The following is a 9,772-nucleotide window of genomic DNA, read 5'->3' as shown; positions in this document are numbered from 1 at the left end:
GTATATGATAATGAAAATACGGTTCCAAGTCCACTACTGCCCATGTCTCGCCAGAAAATATAGAAATAAGACGAGAAAGGAATTTAAAATTGTGTTTGTATGTGTTTTAAAACTATTTTTAGTAGTTTGAAAAAATATTAAATTAATAATTATTTTAGTGTTTTTCTTGATAATTTAATGTGTTAGTCTTAAAAATAAAAATAAAATCTAATAAAATTATTTTAATATATTTTTAAATAAAAAGAAACAAAAGATACCGAACCCCCCGTCCACTTGAAAGCAAGTTTTGCACACATTTTTCATTTTTTTGGGATAAAATAAATGGACTGGAGTTGCATTCAAATGATTTTGTCTGGCACAGACTTTATTCTTGGTCATAATTGGGATTTGTGAGGCGAAGACACAACCATCTGTCCATAAAGGCAGAGCTTTCATTTTCAATCTTAGCCATTGACTAAGTGGCAGGCCCATATAGCTTTCCATGGGTCACTTCCACAGAATGCACACCAACTACATGAATGGCAATTTTTTCTGGGTTGTCCTTACAATTATGTTTTGCTTGCAATAGCATATTATCTTGCTTCTCTTTGGATTTAATAATGTGGAAGAGAGAGCTCTACCAGGGGAAAAAGAACAAGCTAATTCTCATTAGGCTGTTGGAATTAAAGAGCAACATGTACCTCAGATGCATAATGTCAGGCCCATGATTAAGTATCATGGCAGGATATTGGATCCTTGCAAAGCAAAATTATGTGTTTTTTTTTTTTTCTGTGTATGATATTGCACCTGGAGGGAGCTGCATGGTTGGGGTGTTCAGAGTTGACGAAGTGTCTGGACTCCGGAGTGCCTAATTCCCTTGTGCCCAGTTAGTAATTTAGTGCCTAATATCTATTGAAAATTAGTAATTTGTGTCCAAATTATATGCAGAGGTTATTTTTTGGGAATTTCTTTATTTTACTTGTTGCTTTCGAAGTTATTCTGTTGTTTTTTTAAAATAATTGAGATTTTTTAACGTTTATAGTTCATCGAATCACAGGTTTTTTCATAGTTTAGCAAGATCGTAAAACTTATCACATGATTCGTCAAATCTACTATAAATGGTCAGGCTCGATTCTAGTGGTAAAATACTGAGCTAATAAATACTCGATGCAGTCACGCGGTTGGCTTCTTCAGTGCAATGAACTTCATCTCACGCTCTAGAACTCTTGCAAAGGTTGCAACCAGGCTGGCCGCACGTTGCTTTAACATTGTAATAATTTGTTGGCCCTTTATAGCCACAAATCCATGAATGGATGGATCATCAAGACCTACGCATTTATTCGTGGAAATTATTTAAAGTGTAAAAGCACACCCAACTCAAATCCACAGAACAGACCAATAATTAAAAGCAGCCTCTAATTTCAACTCAAACTGACATCAGAATTACCGTATTTTTATGCTTGACGAAGAGATTGTGTCTGATCTTGTATATGTCTACACAGACAATCGTTGCATCTTCAAAGATCGTTCTCATTTCGTTGCAGATTTCGCGAGGTCCTTTATTAAAAGCTTTCACAACATCATTACGCACGCAAAGGCATCCAATTTGATCGAGGTCACTGTTTTCATGATGTAATGCTAGTTGTCTGGGTGCACACCCCTATGAACCAGTGTTGGGCATCCAGAACTTTCTGCCACCATATAAATACATGCTCTGCATTCCCAGCAAATTAGATTAGAGAAAGGTATATATATCTTGTCCGCCAAAGAACTTGAATAGCTATTTTAATTTCTGCAAGAAGAGAAGGGATCTTTTCAAGAACAGCTGCATACGTTAGGTTTGATGCATACAGGGCGACTAACAGATCGTTCTGGTCAATATCAATCAAGTACAGCGCATTAGAAACCCCTCGCCATCAATGTAATTTCCTGAACCTGTTTTGTGTTTTCACTGAGATTTACATCATCTTCACTAGTCTACACCGTGCTTACCCATTCATTGGAGTTCAAGGGAGTGATTCTTGAAACGTGTCACAAGTGAACGGTCATCTACTCCACTTAACGGATCCAAATAACTCGAGTTCAAGTGTTCTCCTACCTGATTACACGATCAAACTAATCCTGCGAGTCTCTTAATCCAAGGAAAAGATAAATTAAGATAGCAAAGAAGAGGGAAAATGGAAACTATATGTAATATACAAAAGTTCTCCTGGTTTACATGATTAATTATGCGAATAAGACCTATGAAGTGTCAACCAAATCTCCTCCCCAACTTCAAAACATTTTTTTTTTTCTGATCGAAGAAGTTAAGAAAAAACAAAACCAAGGCAGGACCATATCGTGATCCATGTCAGAATAGGAAGGCATACAATCGTTTAATTGATTGCTACAACCAAGAGGGTGTAATGTAGATTACTTTTCAAAGTTTTTTAAATTTGAAAATAAATTAAAATTATTTTTAATATCAATATCAAAACTATCCAAAAAAATAATTAATTAATTAATTTTACACAAAAAATTCAAATACTACCCAACCTCCATTTCAAACACAATACCAAACAAGAGATTAAATCAGCGCAATTGGTCATAAAATAATATTTCAGATAAGCTTGCCGCTATTAGACTCCAATGAATTATTGCAGAGAAAACAGATGCCTAATCGAGTGTCTATTTATTTGGGATTTCTTTTTCCTGCGTAACGACAATCCCCATAAGCAAGTGAAAGTTCAGAGAAGATCGGCATTTCTTGGTCAGGATATATATTCAACCCATAAAAAGATTGGTGACAGGGATATTGTACTCACATAAAAAGTCAATCAAGCCGCCCGACACCTAGCCGTCCAGTGCTTCAATGGAAAATGAAATGCCATGGGGAAGGCCGGTGCCTGCTAGCACTCCTCCAGTACTGCAGAATTCGAATCACCAAAATTAATAAGGGATCTCATCCCTCTAGAATTTGAGATTTGAATTAACGAAGATGCATATTCGTACAGCCAATACGGAGTAAATAGAGAATCCCACATAACCCATTCCCTATAGCGCAGCAATTTCTACACTCACAAGAGATTGGATACAAGCTTTTGGGTTTTAAAGAGGAAGAGAATTCTCGTTCACAGTAGTATTTCTTCGGGAAGAACTGTTTCTAATCTAACATGGAAAGACTTCCGCAAAAATATTCAATCAAATTAATTTGCTGGCGTTGATTTTCTGTCTACTTGGCATAATCCAGTTGCGAGTGAAAACCACTTTCTTTCTTTTTTTTCCGTTACGTAAACCACATACTCTTAATATATTCGCTCCATTTGCAAGATGACCGAAGAATTTTTCTTGTAGATGCTATGAACCATGTGCCGCAGGAAAGTGAAAACTGTTTATCTCATTCACTGAATCACACGTCAACTAGCAATATATAATAGATAAAATTTCAACTAGGTTTGCTTGTAAAGTTCCTGCGAGTATTAAATTTCCAATGATATTTAAATTAGCAATTTCAACGAAGCTGCAAACTCGCTAGTTATTACAGAAATTATTGAATTAATCTGAGGTGTAGAGTAATCAGTAGATAGTGTTTTGGAGGCAATGATTGCAGTGGCAGCTTCTGTGTAGCGTAACCAGCTCGGGTGCATATGTAATATTAGGATTTTACGTAGTTGTATGGTGGACCGCCATAGCTGCAACATGCCTTCGATGGATTCTCAAAACCTGTTGATCAGACTGTCAGCTTGAGGTCACAAGCACATGCGCTCCACACACATGTACTAAACGAAAGATATATTCTCTTAAACAATGAAACTAACACAAATTAAGAACTTGAATTTGCTTGATAAATTGTGTGGATCTATCTAGAATTTTGGAATGAGGCCATACCATATGTAGTAGCATTCGCGATGGCGTCATCCTTGATGGAATACATGTCCACGTACACAATGGTGCTACTCTTCAATTCAGATTCAAGTTCTTCACATAGAATGCACAGCTGATCATTAAATCGTGTTGCTGCATCATTGAGAGGTCCATGCTGATCAAAATCACTAGCTTTTTCGTCGAAGGTAGCAAGTGTTTTTGGAAGGCAACCCAGAGGCCCCATTACCTTTTGAAACTAGCTAGCACTGAGGAGCGAGGTCGGAATCGAGGGAACTGAAGAATTTGAACGGCTAAACTAAAAGGCTTATCCAGGTTGAGTGGCAGCACCCCTAAAAGCAAAATTGACTCAATTCTGAAATTTAACCCCATTGGTTCTAGTTAAGGGTCAAGCAACTTGTCTTCAAACTTTCTCCTGCAGTATACACAGGATATAGTTGAGAATGGGGGTTATTTGGTCAGCGGGTCACCGCAAACATTAGGCAGGTCTAGTTTCTAGGTTCTGCAGGCGCATTTAAAAAAAAAATAAAGTTCACAGAGATTGAGTAGCAGTATTTGTTTTTCAATGTTACGTGAAAAAGCTTAAACCCACAGTAGGGTGATAATTCAAGCAAATATAAGTACGAAAAGCTTTTAAACCTAATATATTCATGCCTATTCTTGTGTTAAATCTAAAACAACATAAATTTAATAATTTTTCGTATTTAATATACTTAAACTTGGTTACGTGGCTATATATATTAAGCTAATTATCATATATTTAATAAATTATTAAATTCAATATATTTAATTTCAGTTATATATTAAACTCAATGCAATATAAATTTAATAACTTGTCAAATTCAATTAATATATGAATCTAGCCATATACTACTCAACTCAATTTAAAACAAAATGAGTCAAGTAAACTACTACTCGACTTGTTTTTCCTAGACTTGACTACAAACTAAATCAAATAGATGTAAAGATTGTTAAAAATTTGTATAAAACTATAAGATTTTGTTTTAAAGCTATTATTTTAAGACTATTAACATAAACTATTTATATTAGAAATAATTATATTTTTATATTTATAAATGTATAAAAGGTCTATCAAAACCTTGCTATATTTTTATTTCATTAATGATTTATAAATTATATTTATATCTCATTATATATTATAATATATAAGAGATTTTTATCTCTTATTAATATCTTTAGAAAAAAATGATTCTTCATTCTTTCCATTTCATTGAAACAACAAAATTTTAGGATTATAAATATCTCTCAAATTATTCAAGTAAAAAATTAATTTCTTCTACTTTTTAAACATTTATAACTTTTAGAACATTTGTCATACCAAAACAAAGACAAAAACTTTTGTACTTAAAATTTAAAACTTTTTTTTATTTATTACAATTTTTTTTTAAAGTTGACTTTATCATTAGAGGATTTTTTTAATTCACTATTAAGCAAATACCATGACTTTTATATATCATCAATTATATACTTTTTAAGCCATGAAAAATAAAATATTAATATAGAAATTTAATTAATCATTATTTAAATACCAAAAAAACCTCAATCCTCAACGTATTAGATTTTGGTATATTATAACATTTAAGAGATGTCCTGGATGAGCAGATGATAAAAGAGTGGACTATGAAACACTCACAAAATTATGAACAAGAAGAAATTGAAATTGTCTAGGGCATCAAACTAACTTGGTCTTGATTGTAAAATATTTGGACTAGATGTTCGAATGTTGTGCAATAGATGCCAATTTTGATGCGGCATATTAGCATCAGTTTACGTTACATTCTGAAGAAAGTAGAAACTCCTTAAAGGTAAAAGATGGTTAACAAATGCAAAGGGCTTTGTTTTTTTTTTTTTTTTGGTAATGAAGGGCTTTGTTGATCTACTTACATATGAAATCAATGACCAATTGTCCATCGCATAATCGACCGGACGGCTGATTATTAAAGTATGTGAGTCCCTTAGGAATTCCAAACATCAAACCAAGTCCAGAATAATAAGCACCAGTGTCAGAATTGGAGTCACCAAAGGTGAATATTGCTGGATTTCTGTAGCACTGACAGTTAATCGGAAGGGGAAAGAAGAACCCCATAATTATAGGATCCCTGAGGAGGGAAAAATGAAGTGGAGATTTTATTAGATTTGCACTCATTTTGCTCTGTTTTGATTAGAATGACTATAAAACTGTATTTATGTGTTTTCTGAAGTGAAGTTGATCATAAAGGCATTGAAAGCTTCGCCATGGCTGAGAATTTGGACGCAACTGGTTTTCCTGCATAGGAACAGGAGCGTGCCAGGACAAAGACACTGCTGGTACAGTATTACTAGGGCATGATTCATTTTTTTGGTTTACTCGATGAGTGATGCTCATTACTCGACATAATCGGAGACCCGTGATGAAAACAGGCGACAACACACCAACAGTAAGATGAAGAAGGAGATGACCTGGTTTTGTCCTCTAGTCAAACAGTCAATCACTAGGCCTCAAAACTAAATTCATCATAACCACTGAAAGGAACGAGATCAGTTGGCTTGTGAATGATTGCAAGATGGGCATTGCGAAGAAATAAGGATCAAGAAATATACTACTCCGATAGTTACGGAAAAACTCTAGGACAGGCATGGGAAATAGTGTAAAGTATTGTTCCTCTTCCCTTTGTTGGTGGGAGAATTCGGAGACCCGTGATGAAAACAGGCGACAATACACCAATACCAAGATGAAGAAGGGGATGACCTGCAAGTGAGATGGCTGAGAATTTGGACGCAACTGGTTTTCCTGCATAGGAACAGGAGCGTGCCAGGACAAAGACACTGCTGGTACAGTATTACTAGGGCATGATTCATTTTTTTGGTTTACTCGATGAGTGATGCTCATTACTCGACATAATCGGAGACCCGTGATGAAAACAGGCGACAACACACCAACAGTAAGATGAAGAAGGAGATGACCTGGTTTTGTCCTCTAGTCAAACAGTCAATCACTAGGCCTCAAAACTAAATTCATCATAACCACTGAAAGGAACGAGATCAGTTGGCTTGTGAATGATTGCAAGATGGGCATTACGAAGAAATAAGGATCAAGAAATATACTACTCCGATAGTTACGGAAAAACTCTAGGACAGGCATGGGAAATAGTGTAAAGTATTGTTCCTCTTCCCTTCACATGCGAGCTTATACTGTCTATGGTCGTGCTATTATATAAAGCAACATTACTATTACAAAAATAAAAGGAAAATGTCTGGAACATGGTAACAGACGGTAGTGCTATTATATAAAACAACATTACTTTAAAAACTAATCAATTAGAGTAAAAAAACGTTAACATTGAATTAAGAATTAAACCACGTGAACTAGTTCTTAGTTGACACACATTCTCGAAATCATCAAGTACCAGTACTAATCTTAAACATAGGCCAGTGGTGGATAATTAATAAACTTAAATAAAGAAGAACGTGGGGAGAGTGTGAAGAAGGGTGAGCTTCCTTCATCTTCTGGACGGACAGTAATTCTTGTTCCGAAATCTGCAAGGTACGTACGTTTCATCTCCTGCTGGTATTTCTTCAGTCGTCTCTCTTACTTAGTCTTCCCTGGTCCCTTAGCATGAAACTTATGACAAAGAGCTTTAAAGGCTTGTTTTTCAGTCACGATCCTTCCAAACTCATCTCTCCTATCAATGCGTTCTTCTTTTTCTCAAAGTTTTTTTTTCATATCATCATCATTGAACTTGCGTTTCTTGTTCTTATCCTGCAGGGGCAGCAAAGTGTAAATGAGAATAGATATTAATAGAATGAAAAAATTTATGAAGTGCACCTGCAAATCCCTTACCAATTGCACTTACGGATACTAAAATTATCGCCATCCTTATCCTGCACCGACTGCTGCTGCTGCGTAAGATTGTCTTGATTGTTAACCGTTGTTGCTGCATCGCCGAAAGATTTCATCATGCTTGTAGAGAAACTAAAACAAAAGAAGAAGATAAATTTTTTTCCTGAATGCTAGGAGGGGAATGAGAGAGATTTCAAAGTGGTTTCAGAAATTAAGCTTGATGTATCGGGGAGAGAGATCAACAAGAAACCTTGCTTGGTATATTGCGACTTCAAAGAGGCATAAATAAATCCCCGGCCCAAAAACATAAATGCGGTGAGCGTGGATCGAACACGCGACCTTCAGATCTTCAGTCTGACGCTCTCCCAACTGAGCTATCCCCGCTGTGCGGTCGATGTATTGTTATGTAATTGTTACCCCATTATTTATTAAGTTCAACCCACATCGAAGGATTTCCAAGAAACTTTTATTGGGATATATAATGTATGTATGTTAGACAGAGGGAATTAACAGTTTCTCAACCATACGGTGCAAATGCAAAGGAGTGGAAGAGTGGACGAGAGAAACTAAATCACCATAAAATTTCTTTCAGAGGGTAGGAGGAGCGGCACTCCAAATGTAATTTCTTAATCGGAATAATTTTCTTTTCTATCTGGACATGATTTGCGTACGTAAAATCTAAACTCCCATCTAGCCTATGACGTGGGACATTATACATTTATTTATTTTATAAAAAGATAGGTGAATTGAGAGATTGACGTCGCAATAAAACGTGGTTAATAGAAAGAAAATATTGCGTTTTTTCATGTCCTTTTAAGAATTTTGAATTTAAATAAGTCTGATAGCTACTACGAGAAGCCAAGCCCAGCCCCCGATCCCCGCACAAGCAATTTGAAGGACAGAATTTCCAAGTGTCGGGATCAGAAAGTCCTGATCCCGAAACGAGAAACCCTTCTCCTATTTCCAAACAGGCAGCAATCTCCAACTAATGCAGGCCAGGCCACAACGTGGTTTAACGGCGTAACAAAAGCAACCCATAAACAGGCAACCAATTGGTAACAGTTAACGGCGTACTTGACAGTTAAAATTGAAAAAGGCCAAAAGGGAGAGGATCCCCGTTAAGTCCTATAAATACAAACAATTAGTCTCTTGGATCGTGTGCGTATTTGCCGTTAAGGACTGCTCTTCGTCCTCATTTTATTTTCCCTTTGCTCTCTCTGCTGAGGTAGATCTCTCTCTCTCCCTCTCCCTCTCCTCTTTTGGCTCCTTGTCAGGCAAGTGCTATCCTCTTCTATGATCCCTATGTCCGGAACCCTAGATTCTGATTATTTGCTAAATTCATGTCACATTTTTCTCAATCGAATTGTTAAATTTCTGTGATTCGGATTTTATGTCTTTGATTTTGTCTGATATAAGATTTAGAGCGCGATTTGGTTTCGTAATGGCTTGATCTTAATTTTGATGTGATGCTGCCTCATGGATCTTGCTTTATATCATGCTTTTGTTTTTGCATGACCTGAAATCTTGTGATGATACCTTAGATTTGGATATCACTGGATGCAACACATCCTGTTTGGCACCTGATCTGTAGGAAATCAGGTCTAAATCCATGTCTAAGTTGTCTTCAGTTTAATTTATTATGTATTGAATAACTGAATTCTCTAGGTTTGTGTCGATTTATTTGACTCAATGTCTAGATAATCTCTGGGTTCGTATCTAGTGTGTTGATATGATTCGTTTTTATTTAAAAATGTGCAATGTTTTAAATCAAGGTGATTGAGATCTATTTTCTGATAATGATGAGGAATTGCATTTGATTTAGCTATGGGAATTTTCAATTAGTGAGTTGATTTTTGGATTGTTGTAATCGGCAGACGTGAGAAAATGGGGCTGTCTTTCACCAAGTTGTTTAGCAGACTGTTTGCTAAGAAGGAAATGCGTATTCTGATGGTGGGTCTTGATGCTGCTGGTAAGACAACCATTCTTTACAAGCTCAAGCTCGGTGAGATTGTCACAACCATTCCTACTATTGGTAAGTCTCACATTACTACGAGAAGATACTAATTACCTTGATTTTAAATTTATTATCCC

General features: G+C 35.8%; 1 non-coding gene across 1 annotated transcript; it reads right to left on the bottom strand.

The window, feature by feature from the left end:
- Positions 1-7,992: 7,992 nt before the first annotated feature.
- TRNAF-GAA (transfer RNA phenylalanine (anticodon GAA)) lies at positions 7,993-8,065 on the bottom strand. The gene has a single exon. It is a non-coding gene; the product is annotated as a tRNA-Phe (tRNA).
- Positions 8,066-9,772: the final 1,707 nt, after the last annotated feature.

The sequence above is a fragment of the Populus euphratica genome, unplaced genomic scaffold (assembly GCF_000495115.2).
Source record: "Populus euphratica unplaced genomic scaffold, PopEup_1.0 scaffold3013.1, whole genome shotgun sequence".
Lineage (NCBI taxonomy): Eukaryota > Viridiplantae > Streptophyta > Magnoliopsida > Malpighiales > Salicaceae > Populus > Populus euphratica.
Note: the sequence above shows the minus strand (reverse complement) of the source record. Positions and strands in the feature narration are given on the sequence as shown.